This window comes from Neofelis nebulosa, chromosome 5, assembly GCF_028018385.1.
Source record: "Neofelis nebulosa isolate mNeoNeb1 chromosome 5, mNeoNeb1.pri, whole genome shotgun sequence".
NCBI lineage: Eukaryota > Metazoa > Chordata > Mammalia > Carnivora > Felidae > Neofelis > Neofelis nebulosa.
The window spans coordinates 46,526,978-46,540,468 of NC_080786.1; positions in this window are offsets into that span (position 1 = coordinate 46,526,978).

Genomic DNA, 13,491 nt, shown 5'->3' on the forward strand with positions numbered 1-13,491 from the left:
ATCTGAGGATTAAGAGAACAATCTGCATAATTTGAAGGAGAGAATGTGGCAGGTTAAGAGGTGTGGAGACGTGCATTAGGAGAGAGAAAAGCTGCAGTGCCACAGGAGTAGGAAGACCTTTTTACAGAAAGGAGAGGGAAACAGGGTGAGAGAGCATGGCACTGGGTTTGCACAAGAAAAGGATTTTCTGAGAATCATTGGGGAATTGGGAGGAAATGATTATTGCAATATTTGCAAACAGTGGAGCTGAAATTCCAAGGTTTTGGAATTCTCTACCATTCGTGGGAGTCAATCTGGGAGGGCAGCAGTACTCCTGGGGAAAGGAGGGTGGAAGGTCAGCAGTGGACAGCAGATAGTGGGTTGTGGGGAGCCCCTGTGTCACAGTGGGAGAGAAAGTTTCTCTTCCCTGCTGTGCATTTGGAAGATGGTATATTTCCTCTCCACAGACAAAAGACCTGGCTGGTGCCTTTGAGCAACCATTCAACAGCAGGGGACAGAAGTGTGTGCATAGGGCAGATAACCTGGTTCCAGCTTTTGGCTATGCTTCACCATAAACTCCAGGCACCTGTACATCTGTGCAGCCTATTTTCATGGACATAACAGGACCGGGCACAGCCCTGTGAGGATCTCCTCTGGAGGGGTGTACAGGCCTCTGGCTCACCTTGTCCTTTAAGATTAGTAATTTTGAATACGAGCCATGCACCAGAGATAAAACACAGGAGAGCTGTGACACTGGGCATGTTGACAACCTAGGCACAAATGGGTTGAAGGCAGGGATCTGATTGAAGTGTAGGACATAGGAAGGGAGATGGTTTGCTTGTCTGTGAAGTCTAACTGAACAGAGGTGGGCAGCAGCTCCCCTAGCCAGGAAAGGAGAATGGGGTGATGCCATCTTCCCCCACCCAGTACCTGGTGGGACTTCACCAACCAAAACAGTGCCGCCAGTGGAGGCTGGAACTACTTACAACAAACCTCACCCTGCTGTTCCCTACAGGTGCATCTGTACTAGCACAGGTCTGACAGAAAAGAATTTCAGAAAAGAATTCTGAAAGCAGCTGGGGACAAAATGTCCTTAAGCTACAAGCGTAGGCACATAAGGTTAGCAGCAGACCTGTCCACAGAAACCTGGCAGGCCATAAGGGAGTAGCATGATACATACAATGTGCTCAATGGGAAAAATATGCAGCCAAGAATTCCACCCAGCAAGGCTGTTATTCAGAATAGAAGGAGAGAGAGAGTTTCCAAGACAAGCAAAAACTAAAGGACTTTATGAACACTAAACCAGCTCTGCAAGAATTATTAAAGGGGACCGTTGAGTGGGAAAGATACCAAAAGAAACAAGAAAGAAACAGAGACTACAGGAACAGTGACTTTACAGGTGGTACAAGGGCACTAAATTCATATCTATCAATAATTACTCTGAATGTAAATGGACTAAATCCTCCATTTAAAAGACATAGGGCATCAGAATGGATAAAAAATCATGACCCACAGTTATGCTACTTACAAGAGACTCATTTTAGACCCAAAGACACCTCCAGATTGAAGGTCAGGGTGGAACACCATTTATCAGGCTAATGGACATCAAAAGACAGCTGCAGTAGCCATACTAATATCAAATGAGATTTTAAACCAAAGACTATAATATGAGATGAAGAAGGCTACAATATATAATTAGGGGATCTATCCAGCAAGAAGATATAACAATTGTAAATATTTATGCCCCTAACTTGAGAGCAGCCAAGCGTGTACATCAATTAATAACAAACTTACAGCAATGGACAATCATCTAAGCAGATGATCAACAAGGAAACAAGGGCTTTGAATGATACCCTGGACCAGATGGACTTGACAGATATATTCAGAGCATTTCATGTACATATGTACACACACACACATATACATAAATAAGTATTCCTTTTGGTATGAAAATAGTTATACATTATCTGAAGACCTTTCCTCTAGAAGTTATTTGGTCCTGTTTTCATTAATGTGTAAAAAATTCTTTTTTGTTTTTCTTTAGAGACTAATAATTTTTACTAAATTATGAATCAGTGTTGATATTTCTTGTTTGATTTTTTCCCCAGGTATGCCATTTACCTCATTGATATCTAAGTTCAAGTAATTCTTTAAAAACTTTCAGTAACATCTTGAATAATAATTTTTAGTAATTGTTCCATTTCCTTGTTTTGGTTTTTCTTCTCTGGGAAATTTTATCATATCTATGTTAGATATTCTTTCCCTCTGTTCATTATTTGTAGATTTTAAAATCATTTTAATCTTGTTCTTAATCTCTACTTTGCACTCACTTTTTTTTACATTTGAGGTATAGGCCTATATGTTTTGACAAAGGCATAGTATCATGTAAATTTTTTACAGCGAAGACACGGAACAGCTCTGTTCTGTGTTTCCTCCCGTTTCCCATAGCCCCTGCCAACTACTGTTCTGTTTTCTGTCTCTGTGAGTTTACCTTTCCTGGATTATCATATAAATGGAATCATATGGGAGCCATTAAATTCCTTTTTACTTTAAACTTTTTCCTAATTTAAGGCTGTTTTTCCCTCTGACATTTTCTGTATTTATTTTCCTTTGTGTTGATTCTGGTCTAATCTTCATTTTTGAAACAGTGTTTTGTTTTGTTTTCTGAATTATTTCTTGGGTGTTATTAATTAATTTTGAGTTTTGATAATTCTGGATTATGTTTCTCTTTTCCATTGTAGATCATTGTGTTAATAACTTCAGATAATTATAAAACATTAGGATATAGTTTTGCTTTGCTTTGTGGGCAAGTTTTTCTGTTTATGTTCTCATTGTCTGTATAGAGTTTATTCTGCTTCTTATTATGTTTGCTCTTACAAATTGCTCTTATTAATTCTGAGTGATATATAACTACAATCATTTTCTGATGCTCATTTTTACATGAAACTAATTATCTTAACTTCTAGAAGGTATGGGGAAGGCATGGTTTTACAGATTTTCTCACTTTATGACTCTTGAGTTCCCTCTTTTGTTATTATTGTGAAATACTACGTTTTGTTCTGGCCATTTAATCTGTATTGTCTTTTCCCCTGTCCTGGTTACTTTGGATTCTATTCCCAGCAGTTTAGTCAGTGTGGAGCTCTGTGCCGGAAGAGGCTTTAATTGGTTTATGTTGAGGGATGGTAGGGTCTACACTATCCCAGCCCCTTCAGATGTAATTGCAAATGGCTTGTATTCACCAACTAATAGGGTGCACAAATCCCTGAGAGTTTCAACTGTTTTCTAAATTTTACTAAGATTTCTGGTGAATACATGTTAAAATCTTAGTGTATCAAATGCTTTGTTGCTCCCCTGTGCTATCTCTTGTACAGGCACTGATGCTGCACAGGCCTTGTAGGTGTTGGTGAATTGTTCTTACCATTCATACTTAGAGGTTTGTAGGATACTTTATATTCTGGCTCATGTTTTACTTCATATAATGCTGTCCATAGATTTTTGGTTTTCTTACCCAAATTTCTGTGTGGATTCTCCTGGGGGAGATTTGGGGATTTTCAAAAATTAAGGACCCATAGTGGAATATTTGAATTCTTTTTTTTTTTTGAGTAACTATTAGAAAAAAAAAAGAAACAGACCCAAATTGATAAGGTTACAAGATTTCAACAACATAATTAATAAAAATGATTTAATTTACAAATATTGAACTCAATAGCAAATAATGTCATAATACATTCTTTTCAAGTATACTTTGAACATTAAAAATATTCTTGGCCATTAAGCAATTATTGTCAAATTTAAAATGATAGAAACCAGGTAAAGCATATTCTCAGACTCTAGTGAAATTAGGCTAGAATAACAACATGATAATTTAAAAATCCCCATCTGTTTGAAAGTAATAAATGTATTACTAAATAACTCAGAGTTAAAAACTAACTCATTATACAAATTAGAACATGTTTTGAATTGAATGATAATGAAAACACATGACTTGTGGGATGCAGGTAAAGCTGGTCTTAGAAGGGAATTTATAACATACATGATAATTTCTAATGCATACATTAGAATAGAAGCAAGGCCAATTGCCATTTAGCTAAATGATCCATCTGATGAAGTCTTCAGCTTGTATTTTGCAGAATCCCTTCTGCCTTTCACAGTCTAGTCCTCAAAATACCATAAAGTCCCATAGTCACATCAGACTGTCATACCTATGGACTTGTGCTCATACAAACTCCTCTACTTACAAGACCTTCCTGGCCACCACTTTTGTCTAGTCTCCATTTTTGCTCTGTAGACCTCTATTAGCAGCTGTAACACTTTAATTATGTAGAGAATCTCATTTAAGAAGCTCCGTTTTTAAAAATACTTTTTCTTTTTCCTTGGAACCTGGGGGAATAGTTTGGTTGACCAGCACAGGGGTCTTGGGGTGAGGGAGAGCTTATAAAAGGATGGAAGGTCTTAAATGGACTCTCTTTGTGACTTACACTTATTAACAGATTCCCTCTGCCATTCAATAGTGAATTCATTTCCTTCTTTATCTTCTCTCTCTTTTGAAAGTCTTAATAATATAACAAACACCATAAATTTGCTATTGTGTTCACTTCAACTGAATATCACCAATACGTTTTATCTACCTATATGTGTTTCCTATCCAGTCTCTGTTTCCCCTGAGAAACAGCTAAAATTCTGATTTGGAGGTATGCAATTCTCTTTTTTTTTAATTAAAAATATTTTTTAGATATATGTAAGCAGGCCTAAACAATATGCTTAGTTTTGCTTGCTTTAGGGGCCAAATATGGAATTATATGTTATGTAGTCTTTTGAGATATGACTTTCACTCAATCATATATATACTAGCCATAGATAGTGCAGGGAATGTAAGCTTATTCATTTTCACCAAGGTATAAAATGTTTTATTACCAGAATATACCACAATTTATTTAACCATTTTCTTGTTTTGGGGTATCTAGTTTTTCCCCAGGTTTTTGTTTGTTTTCTGTGTTCATTCTGGTTGTATAGCAGGATAATTTCACTCTGGGGAAAAAACCAAACACTATGTTGATGTACATGAGTAGCTGAAGATGGTTAATCCAACTAGATAAAATACAGGAACTAACCTAATCAATAAATTTTCTAAGAATAACTTGATCCAGGATCTCGGGATACATTCCATGGATATATGGAATAAAATAGTCTCTGCTGGATGAACACTAAGAAATAAACTTGGTCCTTGCAGGCTATTTGAATATTGTTAGATGTATTTAGATATTGCTAGATGTATTAACCAACATAAGTAACTTACTAACTTTATACACTGAAATAGTATTGAATTTGGCCAGGGTCTAGAACAACAACTGGCACGCACACATGATTTTGGAGGTGTTCACTAGACACTCGCAGATAAAGTCAATTACTGCCATCTGGTGGTGTCTTTTGGGATTCTGGATTCAAAATCTCCTTGCTGTAGGAGCAAAGTATCACTTTTTGGGACAATTGCTAGTCTCTTATAGAGCCCTGGTGCAAACATCTACCATTGCAGAAGGTCAGTAGATAAGAGCTGAGATACCATTTGTGTAATATGTAGTGTCAGAGAGATTTCTTTTTGATAACATGGATATTATACATATAGGACATATTTGGAGACTTCATTGTATGGGATTAAATCATCTTGCTATTTGTTTCCTCTTTGTTACATTTGCTCTTTTTTTTGTTTTACTATTTTCTTATTTTTTATTATTTCAGTATTTTTATGATTTAATTGTTTTCTCCTCTGTTGGGTTATGAGATATACTTCTTGGTTTTATCCTTTTTAGTGGTTGCTTTAGAATTTACGGCATGCATGTTTATGTTATCACATCTAACTTCAAATAACGTTCTACTTCATGGAAGTGGTAAGAACTTTCCAACGGTATACCGCCATTTTTCTCTCACATCTTTTTGGTTATTGTTGCCATATATTTCAGTGCTACTTATGTTATGAACCCAACATTATATTAATAATTTTTTAAATTATTATCTTTTTAAGCATATTTAAGATGAGAAATAACATCTGTATTGATCCACATTATTATCTTTCTGTAGCTCTTAATTCTTTTGTATAAATCAGGGTTATCATTTTATTTTTTTCCTTCTGAAGAGGTCCTTCTATCATTTTTGTAGTGTATGTTTGCTTGCAGTGATTTCTCTCAAGCTTCTGTTTCTTGAATAATATTTTATTTTGCTTGAGTTTAAGAAAATATTTTAACTTTGAGTAAGATTATAGTATGATTTTTCTTCAGAACTTTAAAGATGTTGATCTCTTCTTACAAATGTTATAATGAGAAGTCTGTGGTCAATCTTATCCTTCTGTATGTAATATTTCTTTTATCTCTGGATAGTTTGAAAACTTGTTTCTAATTACTGTTTTTCAGCATTTTGAATAAAATATGACTTGCTGTGGGGTGCCTTGGTGCCTGTCAGTTAAGTGTCTGACTCTTGGTTTCCACTCAGGTCAGGATCTTGTGGTTTCCTGAGTTCAAGCCTTACATTGCTTGGGATTCTCTCTCTCTACCCCCCCCCCCCGCCCCTCCCACACTTACATGTCTCTGTCTCTCTCAAATAAAAAAAAAATGTGACTTGTTGTGATTTATATTTTTATTCTCTTGGGATTTATCGAATTTCTGGGATCTTTGAATTCATAGTTTTCTTTAGATTTAGAAAAATTTTGCCCCTTTTACCTTCATATAATTTATCCCTTCTCCTCCTGCCTCAACAATATATCTGCTACTTCTTTCTGGAACTCCCAATTATGTTGCAGGGAGTATGGCCAGAGTCGCAAAAGATGAGTCCACAAAGTGCATTCAAATGAAGGTCCTCATAGGTGCCCGACTCCAGAATGAAGCTTCTTTTTTATTAGGATAATTGCTAAAGACTATGTGCATAAAATTAGCTAAGCAAATATGTTAATCAATCTAATAGTTTAGCTTTTCAAGGTTGAATTTCTAGTTAATTGGTTCTATAACACTAGGAAGGGTCAGGTGTGAAGGAGGATCCAGCTCTGGACAATGTTAATGGCTCTAGGCATTCCTTATGAGCTGTAGCCATGTTCAACTATGTAAACATGTCCTAAGGCCTTGCACCTTCTCCAGCCCTTCCCTTTTGAAGTCTTTTCCTTTGATGCTTCTCTCCTGCATTTACCACACAATTACACATATTTAGTTGCTTGATATTTTCCCAGAGATTACAGAACCCTTCATTTTTCCATGTTTCCTCCCCTGTGTACTTAATTTTAAATACTTTCTATTTCTACTCATGTTCACTGATTTTTATACTAAATTTGAAGTCTGGTTTGGTAAATTCTCCCACTTGGTTCTGTTTAAAAATTGTCTCAACTATTCTATGCTCTTTGCATTAAAAAAAATTACAATCTGCTTGTCAGTTTTTTCCCCCCAAAATTTTTTTTTGAAATTTTTCAGTCAGATATTGTTGAATCTTTGGGAGAATTGGTAAGTTAAAATTAGTACATTTTCAACCACGAACATGCTGTATCTCTCAATTAAGTCTTTTCTAATTTCTCTTGACAGTATTTTCAGTGTCACAGTCTTACAAATATTTTGTTAGATTTAATTATGGGAATTTAATGGTTTTTGTTGCTATTACGAATGGTCCTGATGTTTTTATTTTCTCATTTTTGTTATTGTATATAGGAACATATTCAATATTTTATTATTGATCTTTATATATTTTATTTATTTATTTATTTTTATTTTTTATATATATTTTATTTATTTATTTATTTAATTTAATTTTTTATTTTTTTTAATTTACATCCAAATTAGTTAGCATATAGTGCAACGGTGATTTCAGGAGTAGATTCCTTAGTGCCCCTTACCCATTTAGCACATCCCCCTCCCACAACCCCTCCAGTAACCCTCAGTTTGTTCTCCATATTTATAAGTCTCTTCTGTTTTGTCCCCCTCCCTGTTTTTATATTATTTTTGTTTCCCTTCCCTTACGTTCATCTGCTTTGTCTCTATATAAAGTCCTCATACGAGTGAAGTCATATGATTTTTTGTTTTTCTCTAATTTCACTTAGCATAATCCCTCCAGTTCCATCCACGTAGTTGCAAATGGCAAGATTTCATTCTTTTTGATTGCCAAGTAATACTCCATTGTGTGTGTGTGTGTGTGTGTGTGTGTGTGTGTGTGTATACATACCACTTCTTTATCCATTCATCCATCAGTGGACATTTGGGCTCTTTCCATACTTTGGCTATTGTTGATAGTGCTGCTATAAACACAGGGTTGCATGTGTCCCTTCGAAACAGCACACCAGTATCCCATGGATAAATGCCTAGTAGTGCAATTGCTGGGTTGTAGGGTAGTTCTAGTTGTAGTTTTTTGAGGAACCTCCATACTGTTTTCCAGAGTGACTGCACCAGGTTGCATTGCCACCAACAATGCAAAAGAGATCCTCTTTCTCTGCATCCTTGCCAACATCTGTTGTTGCCTGAGTTGTTAATGTTAGCCATTCTGACAGGTGTAAGATGGTATCTCACTGTGGTTTTGATTTGTATTTCCCTGGTGATGAGTGATGTAGAGCATTTTTTCATGTGTCAGTTGGCCACCTGGATGTCTTCTTTGGAGAAGTGTCTATTCCTGTCTTTTGCCCATTTCTTCACTGGATTATTTGTTTTTTGGGTGTTGAGTTTGATCAGTTCTTTATAGATTTTGGATACTAACCCTTTATCTGATATGTCATTAGCAAATATCTTCTCCCATTCTGCTGGTTGCCTTTTAGTTTTGCTGATTGTTTCCTTCGCTGTCCAGAAGCTTTTTATTTTGATGAGATCCCAATAGTTCATTTTTGCTTTTGTTTCCCTTGTTTCTGGAGACATGTTGAGAAAGAAGTTGCTGTGGCCAAGATCAAAGAGGTTTTTGCCTGCTTTATCCTCAAGGATTTTGATGGCTTCCTATCTTACATTTAGGTATTTCATCCATTTTGAGTTTATTTTTGTATATGGTGTAAGAAAGTGGTCCGGGTGCATTCTTCTGCATGTCTCTGTCCAGTTTTCCCAGTCCTACTTGCTGAAGAGACTGTCTTTATTCCATTGGATATTCTTTCCTGCTTTGTCAAAGATTAGTTGGCCATACCTTTGTGGGTCCATTTCTGGGTTCTCTATTCTGTTCCATTGATCTGAGTGTCTCTTCTTATGCCAGTGTCATACTGTCTTGATAACTACCACTTTGTAGTATAGCTTGAAGTCGAGGATTGTGATGCCTCCTGCTTTGGTTTTCTTTTTCAAGATTGCTTTGGCTATTCGGGGTCTTTTCTGGTTCCATACAAATTTTAGGATTATTTGTTCTAGCTCTGTGAAGAATGCTGCTGTTACTTTGATAGGGATTGCGTTGAATATGTAGATTGCTTTGGGTAGTATTGACATTTTAACAATATTTGTTCTTCCGATCTAGGAGCATGGAATCTTTTTCCATTTTTTTTCAATTTTTTTTTAATGTTTATTTATTTTTGAGACAGAGAGAGACAGAGCATGAATGGGGAGGGGCAAAGAGAGAGGGAGACACAGAATCGGAAGCAGGCTCCAGGCTCTGAGCCATCAGCCCAGAGCCTGACGCGGGGCTTGAACTCATGAACCGTGAGATCGTGACCTGAGCTGAAGTCGGACGCTCAACCGACTGAGCCACCCAGGCGCCCCTCTTTTTCCATTTTTTTTGTGTCTTCTTCAATTTCTTTCATAAACTTTCTATAGTGTTCAGTGTATAGATTTTTCACCTCTTTGGTTATATTTATTCCTAGGTATTTTATGGTTTTTTGTGCAACTGTAAATGGGATCGATTCCTTGATTTCTCTGTCACTTCATTGTTGGTGTATAGTAATGCAACCGATATCTGTGCATTGATTTTATATCCTGCAACTTTGCTGAATTCATGAATCAGTTCTAGCAGTTTTTTGGTGGAATCATTTGGGTTTTCCATATAGACTATCATGTCTTCTGAGAAGAGTGAAAGTTTGGCCTCCTCCTGGTCAATTTGGATGCCTTTTATTTCTTTGTGTTGTCTGATTGCAGAGGCTAAGACTTCCAATCCTATGTTGAGTAACAGTGGCAAGAGTGGACATCCTTGTCTTATTCCTGACCTTTGGGGGAAAGCTATCAGTTTTTCCCCACTGAGGATGATATTAGCGTTGGGTCGTTCATATATGGCTTTTAGGATATCGAGGTATGCTCTTTCCATCCCAACTTTCTTGAGGGTTTTTATCAAGAAAGGATGCTGTATTTTGTCAAATGCTTTCTCTGCATCTATTGAGTGGATCATATGGTTCTTGTCCTTTCTTTTATTGATGTGATGAATCATGTTAATTGTTTTGCAGATATTGAAGCAGCCCTGCATCCCAGGTATAATCTGCTTGGTCGTGGTGAATAATTTTTTTATGTTTTGTTGGATCCGGTTGGTTAATATCTTGTTGAGGATTTTTGCATCCATGCTCATCAGAGAAATTGGTCTATAGTTCTCCTTTTTAGTGTGGTCTCTGGTTTTGGATTCAAGGTAATGCTGTCTTCATAGAAAGAGTTTGGTTGTTTCCCTTCCATTTCTATTTTTTGGAATAGCTTCAAGAGAATAGGTGTTAACTCTTCCTTAAATGTTTGGTAGAATTCCCCTGGAAAGCCATCTGGCCTTGGACTCTTGTTTTTTGGCAGATTTTTGATTACTAATTTAATTTCCTTACTGGTGATGGGTCTCTTAAAATTTTCCATTCCTTCCTGTTTCAGTTTTGGTAGTGTATGTTTCTAGGATTTTGTCCATTTCTTTGAGATTACCCACTTTATTGGCATAAAATTGCTCATATTATTCTCTTATTATTGTTTTTATTTCTGCTGTGTTGATTGTGATCTCTGGTCTTTCATTCTTGATTTTATTTATTTGGGTACTTTCCTTTTTCTTTTTGTTCAGACTGGCTAGTGATTTATCAATTTTGGTAATTCTTTCAAAGAACTAGCTTCTGGTTTCATCGATCTGTTCTGTTTTTGTTTGTTTGTTTGTTTTTGTTTTGATAGCATTAATTTCTGCTCTAATCTTTATTATTTCATGTCTTCTGCTGTTTTGGGTTTTATTTGCTGTTCTTTTTCCAGATCCTGAAGGCGTAAGGGTAGGTTGTGTATCTGAGATCTTTCTTCCTTCTTTAGTAAGGCCTGGATTGCTATATACTTCACTCTTATGACCGCCTTTGCTGCATCCCAGAGGTTTTGGGTTATGGCATTATCATTTTAATTGACTTCCATATATTTTTTAATTTCCTCTTTAACTGTTTGGTTCGCCCATTCACTCTTTAGTAGGATGTTCTTCAGTCTCCAAGTGTTTGTGACCTTTCCAAATTTTTTCTTGTGGTTGATTTTGAGTTTCATAGCATTGTGGTCTGAAAATATGCACAGTATGATCTCGATCTTTTTGTACTTACTTAGGGCTGATTTGTGTTCCAGTATGTGGTCTATTCTGGAGAATGTTTCATGCTCACTGGAGAAGAATGTACATTCTGCTGCTTTAGAATGAAATATTCTGAATATACCTGTTAAGTGCATCTGGTCCAGTGTGTCATTCAAAGCCATTGTTTCCTTGTTGATTTTTTGAATAGATGATCTGTCCATTTCTGTGAGTGGGGTGTTGAAGTCTCCTACTATTATGGTATTACTATCGATGAGTTTCTTTATGTTTCTGATTAGTTGATTTATATATTTGGGTGCTATCCCATTTGGTGCATAAATGTCTCCAATTGTTAGGTCTTCTTGGTGAATAGACCCCTTGATTATTATATAGTGCCCTTCTGCATCTCTTGATACAGTCTTTATTTTCAAGTCTACATTGTCTGATATAAGTATGGCCACTCTGGCTTTCTTTTGTTGACCATTAGCATGATAGATGGTTCTCCATCCCCTTGTTTTCAAATTGAAGGTGTCTTTAGGTCTCAAGTGGATCTCTTGTAAACAGCAAATAGATGGATCTTGTTTCTTTATCCATTCTGTTTCCCTATGTCTTTTGATTGGAGCATTGAGTGCATTGACATTTAGAGTGAGTACTGAAAGATACGAATTTATTGCCATTATGATGCTTGTAGAGTTGGAGTTTCTGGTGGTCTCTGGTTTTTCTAATCTTTGTTGCTTTTGATATATATATATATATATATATATATATATATATATATATATATCAAAATACACACACACACACACACACACATACATACATATTCACTTTTTCTGCCCTCAGAGAGTCCCCCTTATTGCAGGGCTGGTTTAGTGGTCGTAAACTCCTTTAATTTTTGTTTGTCTGGGAAACTTTTAATCTCTTCTTCTATTTTGAATGACAGCCTTGCTGGATAAAGAATTCATGGCTTCATATTTTTCTGATTCAGCACACTGAATATATCCTGCCACTCCTTTCTGGCCTGCCAAGTTTCTGTGGATAGTACTGCTGCAAACCTGATCTATCTTCTCTTGTAGCTTAAGGACTTTTTTCCCTTGCTGCTTTCATGATTCTCTGCTTGCCTGAGTATTTTGTGAATTTGACTATGATATGCTTTGTTGGTGGTCGGTTTTTGTTGAGTCTAATGGGGGTCCTCTGTGCTTCCTGGATTTTGATGTCTGTGTCCTTCCCCAGGTTAGGAAAGTTTTCCACTATGATTTGCTCACATTACCCTTCTACCCCTATTTCTCTCTCTTCCTCTTCTGGGGTCCCTATGTTTCTGATGTTGTTCCTTTTTAATGAGTCACTGATTTCTCTAATTCTTAAATTGCACTCTTTTGCCTTCATCTCCCTCTTTTTTGTGCTTCATTTGTCTCTGTAAGTTTGTCCTCTATATCGCTGATTCTCTGTTCTGCCTCATCCATCCTTGCCACCACTGCCTTCATCCCTGATTGCAGCTCAGTGATAGCATTTTTAATTTCATTCTGGCTATTTTTTACTTGTTTTATCTCTGCAGAAAGGGGTTCTAATCTATTTTCTTTTTTTTTTTTTTAATTTTTTTTTTCAACGTTTTTTATTTATTTCTGGGACAGAGAGAGACAGAGCATGAATGGGGGAGGGGCAGAGAGAGAGGGAGACACAGAATCGGAAACAGGCTCCAGGCTCCGAGCCATCAGCCCAGAGCCTGACGCGGGGCTCGAACTCACAGACCGCGAGATCGTGACCTGGCTGAAGTCGGACGCTCAACCGACTGCGCCACCCAGGCGCCCCCTAATCTATTTTCGACTCTAGCTAGTACTCTTATTATCGTGATTCTAAATTCTGGTTCAGACATCTTGCTTGTATCTATGTTGGTTAAGTCCCTGGCTGTCGTTTCTTTGTGCTCTTTCTTTTGGGGTGAATTCCTTCATTTTGTCATTTTGAAGTGAGAAAAGGAATTAATGAGGTAGAAAAATTGAAATTAAAAAAATTAAAATTAAAAAAGATATTAAAATTAAATTTAAACACACACACACACACACACACACACACACACACAAATCAAATAGATGATGGTAGATCCTA